Source organism: Ochotona princeps, chromosome 11 (genome assembly GCF_030435755.1).
Source record: "Ochotona princeps isolate mOchPri1 chromosome 11, mOchPri1.hap1, whole genome shotgun sequence".
Taxonomy (NCBI): Eukaryota; Metazoa; Chordata; class Mammalia; order Lagomorpha; family Ochotonidae; genus Ochotona; species Ochotona princeps.
The window spans coordinates 46,158,943-46,179,582 of record NC_080842.1 but is presented as its reverse complement, the minus strand read 5'-3'; the positions used below and the strand labels follow the sequence as shown (position 1 = coordinate 46,179,582).

The 20,640-nt window shown below is 39.8% G+C and overlaps 1 protein-coding gene across 1 annotated transcript in view; it reads right to left on the bottom strand.

Moving 5' to 3' along the window:
- The window catches only part of KCTD8 (potassium channel tetramerization domain containing 8), a 203,081-nt gene that overhangs the window by 156,999 nt on the left and 25,442 nt on the right, over positions 1-20,640 (bottom strand). The window lies entirely within an intron of this gene.

The following is a 20,640-nucleotide window of genomic DNA, read 5'->3' as shown; positions in this document are numbered from 1 at the left end:
AAAATATGTGTTTATGCAACTAGTTCTGACTTTACTTCCTCTTTGCATTGCAGTCCTTAATAGTCCTTAATATCAATACTTCATTACTATCAAATTGAAGTAAATTATTATAAGACATTTAAACATATGGAAAAATTTTAAATGCAAAAATCCAGTGCTTTCATAAAGAAAAAGAAAACAAGAAAGAGGTGCCCTCATTAACTCCAGGATGAATTTAGGCAAACTACTTGAGACCCAGAAACCACCTTATCTTGAATTTAATAATGCTTAGGATTCAAGAAGCTCTCCTCAGTCCTACCAAAAGGTCTTGAACATGCATTCATCCTTTGATTTTCACAAAATTTGCAACAGACTTTCTTTTAACTGCAATGGATCATAATTGCTGTCACATCTCCCCTCAAGGCAGCTGGCACTGAATTAGATTAAGTTTTCAAGAATGTGGCTAAGCAGAAGATGAAACAGAAATTTTTGTCATGGACTGTAATGAAATGATTTCAAGCAATTTTCAGAATCTTAACCATCCCACTGTAAAAATGGCTTCCAAGAGTGCTCCTACTCTGCAGTAGTCCACACTGGTCTTGAACACAAAGGCATGGATAAAACTGTATCAGAATGTAAATGTGCCTTATCGATACCTGGTATTGGAAATGTTCAGTCAGTACAAATAAGGTGGGACATGAACAGAGCCAGAAAATCATTTGTGGAAAATTCTTTTGTTATCAAATATTCAATGTGAAATTAAAAATATAACATGGTAAAAACTGAAAGTATTTTTGTCAATGATATAGTCAGTAATACTGCACACACAATTGCAAAGCCTACTGTTGTGGGGTTGATAGAACATAATAGAATTATTTTACTGGTTAAAAATCTCTAGCAGTAGTGTAAAACGTGATGACATGTGTGCATGAAGGCACACTTTATGTGTGCCAATAATTTAAAGTATATTTCACATAGTAAATGACATATCTGGTTGTTCTTTCCATAGAAGAGATTATGTAATCACATTAATCTGCAGATATAGAAGCACTGTATTAATTTTTTCAGTTTGCCATCACAAAACATTATTGTTACTCATGAGTACCAATATTTATCCATTGGTATCAACAGCTAGTTGCAGGACACTCTGTAAACACACCAACCTGTAGCTTCTCAATTCTGTTTAATAAAATACACAGTATCCACAATTAACCTATGCACAGCCTCTTACATACTTTATATCATGTGAAGATAATTTATAATAGCTAAAGCTTATAGATGCCCTGCAAATTTGTGTTATATTGTTCACAGAATAGTCAAAGTTATATAAATGTTCTGTACTGTTCAGTACTGGCAGGATTTATTTTTCTAACAAAAATATTTTCCACCCTCAACTGGCTGAACTCAGGAATGTGGAACTTACAGATACGAGAAGTTCTGGTGGTTAAGACTCCAAGATCAAGGTGTTAGAAGTTTTCTCCTGGGGCCCCACTCTTTGGCTTCAGTTGGTCACATATTTGCTCTGTCTTCCTATGACTGTACTCTATGAGAACACACTCCTTGATGTCCTTTGTATGTCCATAATTCATATTTTCCTAAAAATACAGTCAGATTATAGTGGATGTCATTATAGAGGCTTCCCTTCATTAAATTATAAGACCTTTTTCTCCAAATAGGAGCCATACTCAAAGGTACAGGAGGTAAAGGTTTCAACATAAGAATATGGGGGCATATAATACAGGCACAAAGAGTTTTCAGCTTAAAAAAAGAACTAGCAGCAAGAAGTACATAGACATGATGAGCAATTAATTTTTCAAAGTATTTTTTTTACAAGTCCTGTGATGTCATTAGCATTTTCAATATTTTAGACTGTGTAACTTATTCTATTTTATAATTTGAAGCACATATGTATTTATCTAACTTTTCTGTAGAAATCAATTTTTTTTATGTTTTTCAGTGCCTACTACAACAGGATCCATTGCACCTCTTCAATTCAGTCTATCTAGTACCACTGTTCTATTGACTAATCTCTGAAATCAAAGTTCTCCTGGCACTGAGAAATAACCCCGCACGCTTCACTTCAATAAAAATATATGTGCATTCTGAATAGAAACCATCATCTCAGTAATGTTATACGTTGAAATGGTTTTGTAGCAGGCCATACATTCCCTCACACACTCATACACACACTCACACACTCACACACACACACACACACACACACACTCACACAAGCTTGTTTCATCGCTCCTATTTATGATAGTCACTTATCCTTCAAGTTCTTGAAATATTAATATTAGAGATTAAATTCCTTGCTGTGTTCTTATTTTACTATTTTTTTCCATAACTTGTTTCTCCCTATGTATATCAAGGTCATAAATAGGAAGTTTTGAAAATACCAATAGGCAAAACTTTACTTAGTGACAAAATTTGCATCCAACCTTGGCAAGAAGAAAACTAAGTATTTTATGTTCCCATATTAAAGTCCATGCATCATTATTTAATGGGACATGAATTATATAAACCAAATTTAGTGCTTTTCTGGTACCTCAGCATGCACTGGGTATTATCCAAGATGTGCCTCAGGTCTAACGAGATGGAATCCAGAAGAGAAAATTACTTGAATGACCTAAAGAACTGGTCTGCTTGACAGATACTCAGCAGAATAATGAGTTAGAAAAAGTCGATGGTTAATTTATAAAATCCTCATGTTTTGCATTTCAAGAAATCTTCCTAACTTACATCCACTCAGAATTCCATCATCTTATGTTTAATTTCATGTTTGAAGTCACATAAAAGTAATGAAGCTTGTCAAGCACTCTCACTTTGAACATTTCCTGAAATGTTGAGAATTCAGGTCAGAGCTTCAGGTGCTAAATGCCTCTCTTGTTTCATAATAATCACAGTTCACCTTCACTCACTTATGTTTGAAGTAAAATACTCTGGGTTTCATAGGACAAAGCCACTTTGAAAATATTAAAGAAATTACAGTTCAAAGAAGGTAACTAATTTTTTTTATAAATTTGAAATTCATGAAGCTTTTGATTTTGGATCTAGATATCTCCACCTCATCGGATGTAACAGTCAGGAGCAAACATATCAGATTTTGTTCCAACCAAAATAAAAACACAGAAAGGGTTGATTACACATGGTTTTAGGCTGAAAAAAATAAATCACTGGGGAAAAATGTCCTTTCATGACTCAAAGATTTTATTATTCATATCTGCAGAAATATGTCACTTTATTTACATTCAAGATACCTAAATTTTGAATAGAAATGATAATCTCTAAAATGTCATATATTGAAATTGTTTCCTAAAGGTCACGTATGAAGAAAAAAGTTGTTTTGTTGTTTCTGAGATTCAATTCTTAAACTCCCGACATCAACATCCTTGCTGTGTTATTTTAATTTCTCTCGTCTCTCCATGTCTATCAAGGTCAAAATTTAGCAAGTTTTGAAGATATCAATAGAGAAATAAAATAGAGGGAGACATGGAGTGAGGCTTTAATTTTCTTCTGTCTTCTCTCAAACTCAAACAGCTTTACATACCAAGACAAGGGTATTACCCACTTTTAATCTAAGGGAAAAACTACAGAGCATATTATTTGTACTCACTATTATTTTGAATCAGTCATTCCTGTAACTCAAGTACTCTGAAGGGCCTGCTCTATTTTCCCAAATAATAAGCACTAGTCCAGTTTTTCCCACCTGAAACAGGCCTTCACACCCTGAGCCATTTGTGTAACACATTTTGGCTGCACAGAACTGCACAAAAGTAGGAGGCATGTTTGCCCACGCCTAAAGACTGACATGATACTTTGCCAGCCTGGCTTCCTTTGACATTAATATTGAGGAAACTACTGCATATCTCCATCATACTAGAACACTTCTTTTTTCATGCCTGTTCCTCTCCCTGAAATGAGATTACATCCAAAACAAAGAGGTGGATATGCAATGGGTATTAGTTCTGAGCTTAGCGCAGCAGAGAAATAAGGTTCTGATACCTACGTGGCATCTAGAACACAGACAGCTTCAGTGGCTTACTGCACTTCAGACCATCATCTTCTGGGCCATGATTTTACACACTGTAATATATGACTCTTCATTCGTGAGTTGAAACATGATCCCTAAGCAAATCTTAAGAAAAGAATTTAGGAGCACAAACACCTATGGAAACAACAGCCTTCACCAAAAATAGAAAATGTTAAAGGAAATTTTTGGAAAAAATTATTCACGAATCCAGGGAAGATGACACCATCTGTGCTTCTTGTCACATTATTTTTACCCTTAAATTTACATATTGTATTTACAAATGTTTCTGTTCTCAGGTTAATTTTAAGAGCTTAAGTTGGACATTTAAATGTTTGAATAAAACATAACTAAACAAATTTGAAAACCCAAATCTTGGATGCTGAGTGCATATAGATGACAAATTTTTCTCTCCAATTGTCAGCCAACACTTCAGTTCAGTTCCATCTGTCCAAAACCCCACTAGGCATGTCCAACTTATTGTACAACCACCATCTCAAAATTATCCAAAATACATTCTTTCTCCAGAAGTACTGCTTTGTATTATTTTTTAATCACTATTTTACTGAAACCCTATTGTTTTACACAAATTCAGCAACATCTTTCTTTCATCCATCTTTATACTGTGTAACAAACCTCTAAACATACTACCTTTAAAAATTTATTTTATTAACATAGTCTAGGTTCTCACAATTTGCATCTCAATTACTAAATTAAACCTCTAAATCTATGTATCTTGAAATGCAACATTTAACTAGGATGCATTTTCAGTGGAAACAACAACCAAGCCCTGTAAACTAAGTGTACTAAAAATAGCATGTTTAATATATTTAACAGTTGAGAAAAGAGTGTTAAGACTTTTGAAGTTGTAAGTATCTGAATGGATAATTTGTTACCATATTGTTAGCACTAGGGTTTTTCTAAGTAAAATGGTTGACAAAGAAGAGAGACTTTTTTATATGGCCAGAGGGAGACCATACACATAATCTGAGGCTATTAAAAAAAAAAAAACTATTTTAACTCTAGCATTCTACTGTGAGGGTTCATAAATGGGGGTCCCTGCCTGGCAAGGCTCAACCACAGTACTGGCCAGTGATAGCTGGGACAGGGTGTGGACCACGCTAGGCTGGGCCATGACACTAACCAGCAAGTGAGAGAACTGAATGTGGGAGCAGATTCTGTGGCGGGTCATGGGCTTATCCTGTGGGAACTTCCCCACTAGCTGGTTTGCTTAAGGGCAGGGGTTGGTGACAGGCCGAGCTAGGAACTGGAACTCGCCGACACTCTTGGGTACTGAGGCTGGGAACAGTATGGGTGATCCAGGCAGCAGCATCCATAGATGTGTAAAAGAATTCAGTATGGGCTGGGCTGGGCTGGGCCATGCTACAACATGCTCCAGTATACACAGAGGCCAACACTAGGGGGCAGACTGTGCCAGGTAAGGGCCTAACACGACTGGCATGCATGAGATCTGGGTCTAGGAGTGGGCCTGCTGGGGGAAATTAGGGAACTCCCCTGGTAGGTCATTGCTACCGCTGGTGAGCACATGTCAGGGTTGGGTATTGGTCAGGCTGGGTGGGGCTGCTTCACTTGTCAGCAGACAGGTCTCTAGGTTGGCTTCGGTGGGGGTTAGGGACAGACCTGGCAGGACCAAGCCAAACAGTAGTACAGTGGCATGTGTTGGAGTCAGGATAGAGTGCGGGCCATGCCAAGCTAGGCTAGGCTATCACACCTACTGGTTTGCTGCAAGCCAGAGATGGGGCAGGCTGGGTGGGGCTGACCAGCACTGATCAGCAAGAGTTGTGATTGGGGGGCAGGCCAGGCCAGGTCAGGCTATGGCACTGATGGCAAAGGCCAAGCTGGGTGATAAGTAATGCCGGGCTGGGTCAGATAAACCTCTAGCACACATAGATCTGTGGCTGGAAGCAGGCCGGGTCAGGGGGCTAAGGGAACACTTCAGCTGGGTTACAGTACTTACTGGTGAGAGCAAGAGCTGTAATGGGGGTAGTGGTCGGGGCTAGATGTGACTGCAGTGTCCTTTAGTACGAGTGTAGACTGGGTCTGGGATGTGCCACACAGGGCTGAGTTCCAGCACCCAATGGTGCTCAGGAGAGCTAGAGTGGGTACAGGACAGTCTGGGCTAGGTCTCTGCACCCACTGGACCATGCAAGAGTTGGGTCTAGGGGTGGGCCAGGAAAGACTGGGCTTTAGCACCCAAAAGCAAGAACTGGAACGGGTATGAGTTGGTGGGGCAAGGCCACTATACCTGCCAGGATAGCAGGTGGACCAAATCAGATTGTGCCAAGCACCCACTGATCTGTGTAAGACCTGCAACTGGGAGGTGACCTGAGAAAGGAACTTGGAGGATTCCTGTCAGGACAGAATACTTGCAAGGTGAATGCAGGAACCAAGGCTGGGAACAGCCCAGACCTAGCCAGGATACAGTAACCACCAGCATATCTTTGGGTCAGGTCAGGGGGAGGGTCAGGCTGGGACAGTGCATAGACCCACTGGCAGATATGAGAAACAGGACAGAATGCAGGATATGCTAGGTTGGGCCACAACAGTAGCCAGTTCACATTAGGGCTAGGACTGGAGGCGGGCTGGGCTGGGCTGGGCTGGGCTATAGCATCTGCCTGGCTAGACAGTCAGTGGCACCCACCAGCATCAGAGCGGGTTGGAGAGTGGGGATGGTCAGGCTGAGCCAGACTAACACCCACTGATGTGTATGAGAGCTGGATGAGATGCGAGGAGGACTGCATCAGTCTGCTGAACAAACCTGCATCCATGGAAACCGGGGCTAGGGATGAGTCTTGTGGGAATTACTGGGGCTCACCTCAACTAGGCTGCAGCTCCCACTGGTGTTAGTGATGATCGAGCATGTGGTGAGAAGGGTTATGCTGAGCTGCACCATCCATTGGTTTGTGTATGAGACATCAGTTTGTGAACTGACCCAATAACTGCAACCACAGGTTTCTTTGGGGACCTCCAACTGGATCACTGAACTAAAAATTCTAATTATAGTGAAAACTACAGGATCTGTGGTCTGACCATCAAGTGTTTGTGTCAGAACTGGGTCTCCACAGTTTCTAAGGCCTGTGCAATGTAAGGTATGCTCAGATGTCCTTTGGGGACATGACAACCAGTTCACTGAGGCCTGTGGAGGATGTTGAGTACCACTGATGATAGAACAAATTGGACAAATCTCCCATCCAAGCTTCAACAGCAAGTACCTAATTGAGTGGAGACTGTAAGGTAGACTACATGAGCCAATGGAAGGATTTCCTTGAAAGAATTTCCTCATCCTTGCAGCAATGAAATCAACAGGATCTCAGAACTGTTCGAACTGCTTACACAGTACCCTCAGAACATGCTCCACATTGGGATCCCTGAGATGACATCAGGTGGCTGTCCTCCAACCTCAGGTACTGGTACGGTTGGACTGATGGGAGTAACCCTCTCCCCTTCTCTCCCCACTTTCCCCAGAAACAGGAAGAAAAAAGGAGGCTGAGAACAATTATCTCATTCCTCTTTCCACATTCCTGGATCCTCTTCACCCTAATCAGTGGTCCTCATGGGCATGCATTCCTCTCACCTATGTAAATCCCATGAAAACAAAAAAATATATTTTTTAAAAAGCATAATCACAACATCCCTTGCAAAGGGAATTAGGTGACAAGATGGAGAAAGGGACAGGGAGGAAGAAGTCAAGGAGGAAAGGAAAGGGATAGGGAAGATAAATAAGGCATGTGGAAAACCTCTAGAAGGCAAGGAACAGATGTTGTCCTGTAGCATCCGAAAGGAACACAACCCTGACACCTGAATTTCACCTCAGTATGATCCATTAAAACTTCTGATCCTCCAGAACACTAAGATAATGAATGCATGTTGTTTGGATAATTTAATATACTTTGCTAAGAGTCCACAAGAAAGTAATACACTGGTCTTTATGGGAAAGCACACACAAAAAAATGTTTGAATGGTGTTATTTAGAACTGGGCACGGAAAGAGTTTAAAATGTTCTGAATGTTGGAAAGAAGACTCACTAGGTTTTTAACAAACTGGGATAATCAATTTCACAAAACAACCCAACTCCCTTTGATCTGCTTTGGTGCTCACCAGGAAAACTTCTAAGGAGCAAAATGACTTCCAGCACATAAAATGAGCAGAATGTGCACTGAAGGGTAAAACTTGGAGAAGTATTGTGGTTAACAAATTCTACTTTATCTGTAAGAATGGCATTGTCTTTATTTTAAATGATTCTAAATACAGGGAGCATTACCTGGTCTTGAACTCATTTAGAAAGATGTACCCTGAGATGCGAATTTGCTACAGTGGGTTATCAAGCTCATGTCCCTCATCAGAGTACCTGGGTTCAATTCCCAACTCCAGTGACTGACTCCAACTTTTCAGCAATATAAATCCTGGGAGGCAGCAGGTGATGGCTGAAGTAGTTGGGTCTCTGTGACCCACATAGGAGATACAGATTTGAGTTCCTGGTTGCCAGCTTTGCCTTGGCCTGGCCTTATCTATTATGAGCACCGAGAAAAGAACGAGCACACAGGATTCTCTATTGCATGCTCTCACACACTGTCTCACTCTCTCCCCTCGCTCTCAAATATTCATAATTCCTTCTACTCCTCAAGATAGCTCTTGTGCCATCATGCACACAAGAAAGTGATGCTTACAGCAGTAAACTACATTAAGAAATACTAATCATGGGCCCGGTGGCGTGGCGTGGCCTAGCAGCTAAAGTCCTCGCCTTGAAAGCCCCGGGATCCCATATGGGCGCCGGTTCTAATCCTGGCAGCTCCACTTCCCATCCAGCTCCCTGCTTGTGGCCTGGGAAAGCAGTCAAGGACGGCCCAACGCCTTGGGACCCTACACCCGCGTGGGAGACCAGGAAGAGGTTCCTGGTCCCGGCATCAGATTGGCGCGTTCTGGTCCATTGTGGCTCACTTGGGGAGTGAAACATCGGATAGAAAATCTTCCTCTCTGTCTCTCCTCCTCTCTGTATATCCGGCTTTCCAATAATAATAAAATCTTAAAAAAAAATATTCATCATGCTCAGAAAATTGTCATCGAAGTCAACAGTTAATAAGGAGCTAGAAATTGAATTCCGAAGCCGGACTTGAATCCTTGAACTCTGAATCATAATCCCTGAAATACAGTAATGTTGCTGAGGACTTCAAATACTGCTGCTGGCCTTTCACCTTTACAGAAAATGACCAATGCAGGTATGTTTTAAAAATCAATGAGTGAATTTTTTTATCTTTTTCCTACTGCATTATCAGAGACTAATTTATATCTCCCACAGAAATTAGAATGCAAAGCTTATTAAAAATCATACCTAAGTTAGTTTACAAGCTATTCCTTTGCTAGCAAAGTCCCCTGTTTACACACTGCATTCTGTGAAAATTACTTTAAAATAATGATGACCTCTATATTCCAGAAATGTACCAGCTCAAATGAATCAGTCACATTATTTTATAATTGGTGATAAGTTTTCCCAGTTAGATGATAAACTGAGGGTGAAAATATTCATTTCTTGGGTTTGTATCCTTCACTGTGGTAGATTTTTGAGGGGCAAAATTCTCTTCTTTAGGCCTAATATGCACTGGAAATAAGTCTTCATGGAAAACTGCTGGCATCAGTCAACTACATCTGCTGAAACTACTGCACCACACAAGTTTTCATAACACAGATCTGGGACTTCCAAAATGAAAAACTACATACTGGAATAAAGAACAGAACCATAAGATATCTTTGGGGCCCCATGAAAAGCCTTTTTCTTAAGAAATAAGTTTAAACTGGAGATAACTTTGTTCTTCAGTGCGTCCAGTGAGGTTAAGAAAAATTATTCTTTCTTGAAAGGCAGAGGGAAACAGGCAAACAGAGGTCTTCTACATGCTGGTTCATTCCTCAAGTGTCAATCATTGTGCTGGCTGGCTTTGTCTAGATCAGGAACTGAGAACTCAATCTGGGTATTCAATGCAGGTGACCATGTACTTGAGCCAACACCTGCTGCCTCCAGGGTGCCCATTAGCAGAAAGCTGGAATCTGAATCAGAGCTCAAAGTCAAAACCAGAAATTCTGCCCTGGAACTCCAAGAGGTATCTTCACCATCATGCCACATGCCTGTTCTCCAAAACGATGTTCTGCATCATCGGAACACCCATCATTTCTTTTCTGAAAATGTCAAAGAGGTCCTCTCTTGAAACAGGAGCCCATGGTGAATTCTTGTCTATACGGTAAGACGTGCTGTCAATCTGGTCATCCAGAACACAATCCTAACTTGTATTCAATGTACACTGGGGCAATGGAAATGTGTGTCCTGAAGACAGAGGACCACAAAGATCTTAATTCATGAATACTGTTTAGAAATTGATCTGTCAAAAAAATAATAAATAAACCAGTTCTATCTCATTTATGTCTCATAACGTCTCCTTGCAATTTTAAAAATATTTTTTAAATTTATTTTTATTGGAAAGTCAGATTTACAGGGAGAAGAGACAGAAAGATCTCCCAATCACTGGTTCACTCCCCAAGTGGTCGCAATGCACAGAGCTGAGCTGACCCAAAGCCAGGAGCCAGGAGCATCTTTTGGGTTTCATACGTGGGTACAGGGGCCTAAGGCTTTGGTCTATCCTTTACTGAGTTCCCAAGCCACAAACAGGAAGCAGGATGGAAAACTGAGCAGCCAGGACACAGACCAGCACCCATATGGGATCCTGGTGGATGCAAGACAAGGATTTAGCCATTAGGCTATTGCCCCAGGGCCCCCTTGCAATTTTGAAAGTGAAAGTACACTTAATTCAGAAATGTTCAGCACCTTGGATTTGGGCACATTCTAGATACATCAAAATAAGAAAAATCTATGCAATATATTTCATTCAGATTTATTTTCATTTTGGGAATGAAGTCCTAAAATATATCTCCAAGGCAGTTACCCATCCACTGAAAGTCCTCTAAAAAGGAAAAATGATGAATGCGGTAGAATAAAGAAAGCTCCCTCAGCTATTAGGAGAGAGTAGCCTAAAAAATACTTAAAGGCTAAGTTACTCTGCAATCAAGACTAAACTGGTCAATTTTAACATTGCTGTTACATATGAAATAAACTTATGTACGGTATCCTAAAAATGATGAAACATACTAACTTTCAAGACATATTTGATTTGTGAGGTTGGTGAATGAATAATTGAATGGTTAGAATGTATGTTATTGTAACTGAAGAAGTATGTGAGGTAGGAGAAAATCAATATAAATTTGGCTTCATAAATGCTGTGCTTAATTTTTCTTTGTTTAAATGAATATAAACCACCAGACACAAGAATGGGAAAAGCTGATTATAAATGTTAATTAAAAGCTAATTTTGCTGGGTAAGATGAACTGCATTAACAAATACTATTCATGCTCAGATAATTCTCAGAGAACTGCTATGCAAGATAAGAGGCTAATTTTGTGTAAAATGTAGGTAAACAAAATGTTCTCTGCCTGTCTAGTTTTGAATATATGTTATTAGACAACAGTAAGAAAAACTAAGAATGCAATTGTTACGCATTTGTTTTTTCAGGGAGCTAAAATTAGTCCTAAAATTTGCTATATAATCTTGCTGATATTAATTGGATTCATCTAACAAAACTGATTTAAATAATTTCTGTGTTCCAGGCATGGTAGAGGCTTTGGAGAAAAAAAAGTGTGTAAGACTGTGCTACTCATCAGTCCATTTAGAATTCAGAGGAGTAGACAGGTGCAGAGATAACTCGCTCACGCATATTCTGATGGATGCTGTGATCTAGAGCTTTCACAATGATGGCATGACAACCCTTCCCTAGCTGTCCATTGTAAATCAGCCCTCTTCCACATGAGCAGAGGAGGAGACAACATATGAATAAAAGGCAACACAGACAAGCATAAAACTAAATGGCAACACCTCAGAAAGTGACTATGTTGGTGAGTCTTGAATAGACATGTGTGGTGACTAGTAAATGTGGGAAGCTGAAAATAAACGTGAATTGCAATACTCAACATTGAAATGTTCTCTTCATGATTAGCGTTTACTACAATAGTCCTTTATGCTCCTTACTATGATTCCTATGGGTGAGATGTGATCAGATCAGCATCCTGGAGAAAGTTGAGGACTTTGTCATAAGAGTTAGAAAAGATTAAAGCAGTGAGTAAGGAAATTTGAGGAGGGAGCAAAGAACAAAAACAGTCTTACTGAAAAACTGCACATTCATAGGGGCCTCTGTCAGAATTCTACCTCTCCAGGGCCTAGCTGTACACTTCATCTCCTCAAGCCTTGGTTTCCTCATCTGCAAATTAATTTTTAAAAATCCTACAGATAGTTAAGTACACATATGAAAATTGAGTATCAGGACTCTCATTTTAGAAACATGTATGTTCTTGAAAGAGAGGAATAGAAACTAGTAGAGCAAAGGGAAAGAGAAGGAGAAAACAGAAGAATAAAGGGGAAGAGATAAAAATATCTTTCATTAGCTGGCTCACTGTCCATATGCTCACAGCACTCCAGGTTGCGTCAGGGTGAAGCCATGAGCTCAGAAGCCCACCTGGGTCTCCTTCTTGAGTGAGAGCTGCCTCCCAGGCTGCAACGGCAGGAAGCTGGATTGGAAGCAGAGTAGCCTTGACTCAAACAGGCACTCTGATATGAGTATGCCAAGCAGCAACTTAACCTGTTGAGCTACAACACCTGTCCCGTTTTTAACTCAGGCATTTTCAGTGTCTGCACCCGAAAACTATGAGGATCCCTCGTAAACCTTATGAGGGGGGAATGAAAAGGTAAGTTGATTGCAAAAAATGAATAAAATTCATGCAATTTTAATGAACTTTTTGAAGATTCTATCACGTATAGTTTTTGAAATTTCTCACCCCAAAATACTTTTATCTCCCGTTTCTTTTCCACAAACTTTTTATACTATCTCATTGACAGTGATTCCCATCTGTTGCGTCGTTTCCCAAATGCACTATGGGTAAAGTGGTCAGTCAGGACCACAAGCTAGGTCTCACACATGGATGGCAGGAATCCACCCATCAACCACCTCTGCCTTTCAGTGTGTGCTTTAGCAGAAAGTTGAACTGTGAAGGCAAGGCTGGAACCAAACCGTGTGTTTCAGTACAGAACACAGGCATCCCAAGTGGTCTCTCCATCTCTACAACAAACACCCACTGCTTCCACAAACTTCTTCAAGTGTCCTTCATACCCTTCCTGTAACCCAAATTTGGTTGTGCTTTATAAGAATCTCAAAATAGGGCCTGGTGCGATAGCATAGTGGCTAAAGTCCTCACTTTGCACGCGTTGGGATCCCATATGATCACCAGTTCTAATCCCAGTAGCCCTGCTTTCCATCCAGCTCCCTGCTTGTGGCCTGGGAAAGCAGTCGAGGACGGCCCAAAGCCTTGGGAGCCTGCACCCACGTGGGAGACCCGGAAGAGCTCCTGGCTCCGGATCGGCACAGTACTGGCCGTTGTGCCTCACTTGGGGAGTGAACCATTGGAGGGAAGATCTTCCTCTCTGTCTCTCCCCCTCTCTGTATATCCGCCTTTCAAATAAATAAATCTTTAAATAAAAAAAGAATCTCAAAATACCTTATTATTTTCAAACATTCTAACATATTGTAACACACCTCACTGATATATTTTTAAAAATAGACTAAATCGGGAATTCTCATGAAATGGTAGCGGCAGCAGAAATATAACTTTGAATTTCCCAAAATTCCAAAATAAAAACATTTAGCGTTACTGGGTAACAAAACCAAGATCCCTAGGAGAGTAGCTATCAACCCTATGGGGATATCATTTACAAAGCCCCAGGCTAAAAACAGGTAGTTTCAAATCACTAACAACTAGCTGTAGTACCTGCTGGTATTAACAAAATGTGAAAACAAATAAAGGAAATCAGTAGACAACTAAAGATAGCCAATAGCTACTTAACAGAAAGTGTGACCTGTCTGATTTCCACTCCTATAAATGGCAGGTTAAAATAAACCAACCAAACAAAACAAAAACAGAACCCGAGTGGCAGGAGTGCTTCCATCTCCCACAGGTGTGAGTGCAAAGGTCCTTCAGCAGAGCTGAGAGTGCAGCTCATTGCTGGGGACTTTCAGAACAGGAAATATGCAGGAGCAACATCCAAATTCAGCAGAACAAAATGAGGAAGCAACGAGAAGGTCCAGACAGAAGGAAAAGGTTGGAACCTTGCCAAACACGTTAAAAACCAAGGTGTATTGTTTCAACACAACACAAAAACAGGGTTTTTTTTTTTAATACCGTTCAATTACTCAGGTTTTTTTTTTTTTTTTAACAAATCAACTGTAAGAAAAATATTGTGAAGGTGAAAGAAGGATGGAGACATATTGTTTATCATGGCTCTGTCACAGAGTCGAAAGTTGTTGATTATAAACAAGAAATATACGAAGACATTAAGCCACACCCTCAACATGTGTACTACTGAACTCTGAATCATAAAACACACAAAAATGTGAAAAGTCTTAAAAAGTACATATACTTGGAAATTTTTATCATTTTCTCTGATTCCCAGTGGGTTATCTAGTGAACTGCTTGAGTTATGTTGATCTTCCCTTGGTGATTACAGGATGTCAAACGTTGGGAGTTATTAAGTGCAGTGTATATAAGGATCACCAGGAAAGTATTACTTCAGCCACATTACTCTGGGTCTACCCACAGAGATCCGGGTTCAGTATCTCTGCTGAGGCTCAGGCATCCCTATCTTTTAGTAAAACCCTGAGTGATAAGAAACGTGTGGAAGCTTTTGTTCACCACCGTAAGATAAACAGGCCTATGGAATATCCCTGCATTTTCTCATAGGCCTTGTCTTCTTTATTTACTGAGTGTGACAGCATCTATTTCTTTTAAGAGACAGAATACATTCCTGAATATTAGGCTTAGCAGAGTCGCTATTCATTTAAATAGACAAATGTTCATACCTACAGTTTCACAATATGAAAGTTACTACCTATTCTCTAACTGCCCTATTTAGTAGGTTAAAATTATTGGAAGTCAGAGGAAAAGCATACCATGTCAATTTCTTATGCTCCAATTTTTTTATGGAGTTTCTATTGGGAGATAGACCAGAATTCCTATAGCAGGAAAAACAAAACAAAACAATGTCCTGATCATAATAGTGCTTCTGGTTTCTAATTTTAACTATTTTAAATCATTTAAATTATTCAGTGCTTAACAACATGCACCTGATCTGGTCATGAGCCTCAATTAACTGGTCCCACCATATAGGCCACTCCTTCCTATTGTTGGCAGCATTTTTCTGAATGTCTGCACTTAAGGTCACCAGCTGCCCCCTTAGCAATGAAGTATCAATCTCAGAGTTGACATTCATGTCATCAGTGAGAACACTGCCCTCATAGTCTTCTCATATACCTACCTACTTACTATTAGAGCAAACAAGACGTGTTCAATTCAAACCTAGAAAATTCCACCATTACAAACAACTTCTTGTAATTTGAGCCTTCAGGCACCTATAATAGGAGAATTTTCTTTTCTCCATGATAAGTTGCTCAAGTAAGTTCTTTTGACATGCAGTGATTCCTTTGATTTTCACTGAGTGTACAGAATGAAAATGGGAAGAAAAAAAATAAAAACACTCACACGTAAGAACAACCCTGTATTTTTAAACTCCCTGGAAGACAGACACAGTTTAAAGATGCTTCCTCCAATTTATATCATTTAAAAATAATTACAATTTATAGTCCTTCCAAATCACATTGGAAATGAAGCTGAAAGCTCAATAGTATGAGTATAAACAAGTCACATAGAAACAAAAAACAATAGAATTTCAGTGTTTTAAATCTGGTCATTAATGACAGAAGCACTGAAATCTGTCAAAGGCTGGGTAAGGGTACAGCTGAACGAGATGGGAAGAACAGGACTTTGAACATGGACCCAACTGGTTTAACCCAACTGCATGAGCTGAGCCTCATTTTGCAGGACAGTAGAACAGGAATGGCAATCCTCCCTTTTTTAGGAATATTGGAGGGATTAAGATGAAGCAGAATAAAAGGCTTATAACAACACATGGAAATTGGTTTATATGCCCCAAATACTCCTATTCACCTCAAACTTAGAGGAGCAGAAGTGGCTGCTATTGCTGGTGTTGTTAAATAGGACACTCGACCTCTCTAAGCACCTTGTTCCCCATCAAAACTCTGACTGCTTCAATGTCCAGGTAAATCTAATGACAGATCTAAGCTGGTGCAATTCCCACCATCCTCACCAGAAGGCAATGGATAGTCTAACTGGAAACTAAGAAGGCACGAAGGAAGATGAGATTTACCTGCATCTGTGGGGCAAAGGCCAAGTAAGTTCTACAATGGTAAATCCTTCCAGAACAAGTAACTATTGGAGCCACCACCATTCTAGATGCAAAACAGTCCACTGGTAGAACAGCTCTACTGTTAATCATTTTATAAGCTGTCAAGACTGAAGAGTGAAATAAATTTCTCTGCATTCTATTACCAGACACAGCTATGATTCCAGAAAATGTCTACCAGTCCATCTGTTTAATACAACTGATTAAGCAGTTCTGTTCATTTAAGCTGGAGCTAGTTGTTGTTGACAGCTCACCACAGACAATGAACTACAGCACCCATTAAAGGCGGATCTAGAATTCCAAAGTCAAACAGATAGCAGAAAGTTAACCAGGAAGGGGGTAAAAGGATATTGAGTATGCCATGAGATGATTCTTTACTTGAATCGAGTAATGAAAAAAATGGAAATTCTTGAATTACACTTCTCTGTCAAATATGAGATGCTTAAGATAAAAAAGAGTAGTAAACACCAGGCTCATGTACTTTCCATGCTACAGTTATATCCTGAGAAGTAGCTTAATTTATATAACAGGTATTCAATGAAATTTGTGAATAATCCATACAACTGGATTTTATAATAAATTTCATTCCAAAAGAGCTTAAATAACTTCAGGTGCTGACAGTAAAAACATTGCTTAAATCATATAAATTTATCTTGACTGTACACATGTTTAATAGCATCTAAACATTGCCATCCATCTTTAACCTAAATGGGCTCTAGCTTCATGTTATACAGCAAATATCACCTACTCTCTAGGTCATGAGAGACATTGTTCCCCAGTATGTACTGATCAATCTTTTTAAGGACTTATTTTTTGCTTGAAAGGCAGATTGTACAAAGCGGTAAGGGTAGAAAAAGAGAGAGAGAGAGAGAGAGAGAGAGAGAGAGGTGTCATCCATCTGCTGCTTTACTCCTCAGATGGCAACTATGGCTGGAGCTGAGCTGATCAAAAGCCTAGAGATTTTTTGGGTCTCTCACATAGATGTAGGGCTCCTAGGACTTGAGTCATCCTCTACTGCTTTCCCAGGCCATAATCAAGGAGCTGGATTGGAAGTGTAGCAGCTAGGACATGAACTGGGACCCATTCGGATGTTAGCACTCACAGTTGGAGAAACGGCCTATTATTCCACTGTGCCAGTCCCACCCAGATCAATGTCCGTAAAATAATTATCTTTGGCATTGAGGAGACTCTTCTGGGTCACTCAACGCCTCCCCAGACATTTCCTCTACTCAAACTATCTGGTCTTTCAGCCACATTTGTGTCCATAATAGCAGTTACATTTTACCTAAATGCTCTCACTCCCAAGGTACTTTATATATGACACTGCTTTTCTCTACAGTTACACAGGACCCCACATGTATATCAATAATTATTCTGTCAATCAAATTAACCTCTATCATTATAGACAAATTTCTACAGTAAAACAAAGATATTGTGCATAAAGAATGCCTTAAATCAGAAAGAACATGACACTATCCTTTGGGAATTCGTTTATTTCACTGAGCATAATCGTCTCTAGTTGGGACCATCTGGTTGCAAATGGTTAAATTTCATTCTCTCTAATGGCTGGTTAGTATTCCACAGAGTAGATGTACCACAGTTTTTATCATATGGAGAAGTGAAGATACACTGTAATATGCATCTCCACTCCCAAATCAAAGATGGAGTGACAATGAAACTTAAATATAGCTTGACAACGGGATGCTGGACTTTCTGCCATGCTGACAATGTCTGGATACACTTAAACAGCAAATGTTGAACTTAGGACCAGTTTTGAAAGTTTATTCTATTGTAATAATTTAGGAATAACCAGTGGGGGAAGACAATTGGGGGAGAAGAAATCGTAGAGCCTTTGGAAATTTGTCATAAAATAAACAAATTTTAGAAAAACTATCTTGCTATAAAAAAAATTAACAAATTATAGCCTACTAGAGACACCTAAGTACCATTTAGGAAATATTCATTGAAAGCAATCCTGTTTGGTATAATTTATGAGGCCGTTTTCCTTCTAAATATCAAAACTTTAAATTTAGCAACTGATTTCCATCTCAGTATTAAAAACTATTTGTGGATCTTTAAACAAATCAGAGTGGAAGAGTCTCATATCACAGTACTTGCATTTCCTTCCCAGCTGTGGCTTCCAATCTCAGCTTCCTTCCTTCCTTCCAGAGCCCAGCAGACATCAGGTGATGTGATGGATCCTTACCACCAATGTGGAACACCTGGATTGAATTCCTGGCTCCCAGTTCTACCTCTGGCCCAGCCCTCCTTTATGGAGTAACAGTGAGTAATGAGAACTCCGGCTCTCTCTCATTTATTATACACACACACATACACAGATACACATATGTCTATTATTCTCAATCAAATTTTAAGCACAAAAATTTGAAACTAGATGCCTAGTCACATAAATGCTCTGGAAAATCAATTCCAAATATATGAAACTCATGAGGCTACTCCAAAGATTTAAAGAAACTGCGTATCATAAAAAATCCACACATGGACTTCAAAAAATTTTGCCACAAAGTAAGATTTTTTTACCTTCATATTTCCATGAGCCTTCTGATGTCCCTTCTACTGAATATTTTAAAAATCATTATAATAACAGTACTAGTAAACAATTTTTACATAACTAATATTGTTATGGACTAAACTGTCACACCAAAATTTATACCTTGAAAGCCCTTACCTCTAGTATCTCAGAATGTGGCTATATGTGAAGCCAGCTGATTAGGTTGGGTCCCAACCAGCAGGGCTGGTGTTCTTGTAAGAAGGGTTTGGGAAGCAGACACACAGAGGGAAACCATGAGGAGAAGGTGGAAGACAGCAGACATCCACAAGCTGCAGCGTTCCGAAAAGTCACACCCGTGCACACCTTGATCTCAAGTGCCTCGCTCCAAGACTTGTGAGGAAACACTATTTGCTGTTTCAGTCCACAGTCTACAGTACTTTGTCAGTCCGATCAAACTAATATATCCATAAAACTAAATATTCACATTTAAAAATCTTGATTTTATTACTTGACGGGCAGAGCTGCAGAGACAGAGAGATAGATCTTCATATGCTGGTTCACTTCCCCAATGGCTCCAGTAGCTGGGGCTGTACCAGGCTGAAACCAGAAGCCAAGAGCTTAATTTGGATCTTCCTCATAGCTGCAGGAGTCAAAGGACTTGTGCCATCTTCTTTTAAGATTTATTTTAGTTTTATTGTAAAGTCAGAGATACAGAAAGGAGGAAGAGAGAGGGGAAGATTTTCTGTCCAATGATTCACTTCCCAAATGGTCACAACAGCTGGAGCTGAGCTGATCCAAAGCCAGGAGCCCAGAGCCTCCTCTGGGTTTCCTACGTGGATACAGGATCCCAAGGTTTTGGGCCATCCTCAATTGTTCTCCCAGGCCACAAGCAGGGAGCTGGATGGGAAGCAGGGCTGCCAGGATTAGAACCGGCACCAGTATGGGATCCCAGCATGTGCAAGGCAAGGACTTCAGAAACTAGGCTATCACACCAAGCCCAGACTCATGCCATCTTTTGCTGCTTTCCCAAGCACATGACAGAGATCTGGATCAGACATAGAGCAGCCAGGACTGAAACCAACTCCCATATGTGATGCCAGCATTGCAAATGGAGACTCAAGCCATTACACCACATGCTACAGCCAAATATTCAGGTTTTGTGAAGAAATAAAGCGATGGGGGGCAGGGGGCAGAGAGGGTAGACTGCAGCTAGGTCAGTCCCATTTACTGCATGTTACTTCCACAACAATGTTGACTTCCTAATTTTATCCTATCTACCTCTTAAAGAACAAAAGGTAACAAATACTGGACTCAGTCAATCTTCCACTTCCCTTGAAAGTCAATATCACATAATTATGTTTAGATTAAATCTGACAAAACAGTTTTATATTTAATGAAGGCAATGATTCATTTTGACTTGTAAGTTTTTAATCATTAAAAGTGTGACAGAGGCAGTGGTTATTTATGTATCTATTTTGTTTAACTCTTTTTTATTTTTTACAATATAATTCCCCAGGTTCAGGATTTCCCTTTCCTTCCCCTCCCCCCACTGATTTCCCCTATATAATTATAATTCAAAAACTACATATATTCAAAATTCAAAAACTAATTTAGAGACAGCAACAGAGGAGATATGACAGCTCATCCCTAAATGCCTGCAACTTCCAGTACTCAGCTGAAACAAAGCAGGGAGCGGGGGACTCAATCCAGCTCTCTTATGTGGGCAGCACGAACCACATTCTTGATTCATCACTA